This window comes from Elephantulus edwardii, unplaced genomic scaffold, assembly GCF_000299155.1.
Source record: "Elephantulus edwardii isolate Elephantulus edwardi_28Jun2011 unplaced genomic scaffold, EleEdw1.0 scaffold00012, whole genome shotgun sequence".
Taxonomy (NCBI): Eukaryota; Metazoa; Chordata; class Mammalia; order Macroscelidea; family Macroscelididae; genus Elephantulus; species Elephantulus edwardii.
Genome location: NW_006399762.1, coordinates 29,103,456 through 29,104,390, shown reverse-complemented (window position 1 = coordinate 29,104,390; position 935 = coordinate 29,103,456).

The window sequence follows — 935 nt, the reverse complement described above, 5'->3', positions numbered from 1 at the left end:
TTCTCTTGGCCGTCCATGGGATGTTCAATGCTCTTCTCCAACACCACAGATCAAAGGCATCTATTCTTTTTTTGTAATCCTTATTCACTGTCCAGTTCTTGGCTGCATAGTTAGTAATTAGCATTGGCCTGAATCAGATGAACCTTAGTCTTCAAACTGATATCACAACTCCTCAATAATTTTGGAAAAATATCTAACTGCAGATTTTCTGAGTGCAACACATCTCCTTATTTCCTGACTGCTGGTATCAAGGATGTGAATTGTGGATCCAAGCACGATGAAGCTGTTGACAGTTTCAATCTCCTCTCCATCCATCATGACATTTCCTATTGGTTCAGTGGCAGGAATCTTTGTCTTCTTGTCACTGAGATACAATCCATACTAAAGTTGTATTCTTTGACCTTCTGTGACAAGTGCTTCAAATCTTTCTTACTTTCATCAAGTAAGTTTGTGTCATCTGCTTACCTCAGATTATTGATGAGTTTTCCTCCAATCCTGATACCACACTCATCCTCATAGAGTCCAGCTTCTCAGATAATTTTCTCAGGATACAGACTGAATAGGTTTGGAGAGATAATACAACCCTGGCACACTCTCTTCTCAACAGATGTAGTCAGTTTTCTTGTTGAATATTCCATAAGTTGAAGTAAGTACACATAGTTTATTTTTAGGATTTTTTTATTTTAGGATATCAAGAGTTGTTATTGTTGTTGTTACTTCTATAAAATTGACTACAGCTCATAAAACCCTGTGACAAACAGATCTGAATTTTTTCCCTACATTACACCTCCTGTTCTTTGACAAACTCAAGAAGTTACTTTGTCAATTCATCATGGTAAAGGTCATCCTCTCTTTGTCAAACCTATACTTTTTCAAGTATTATGTCTTTTTCTATACACTGGCCTCTCCTGACAACATGTGAGAGGGAGTTTCAC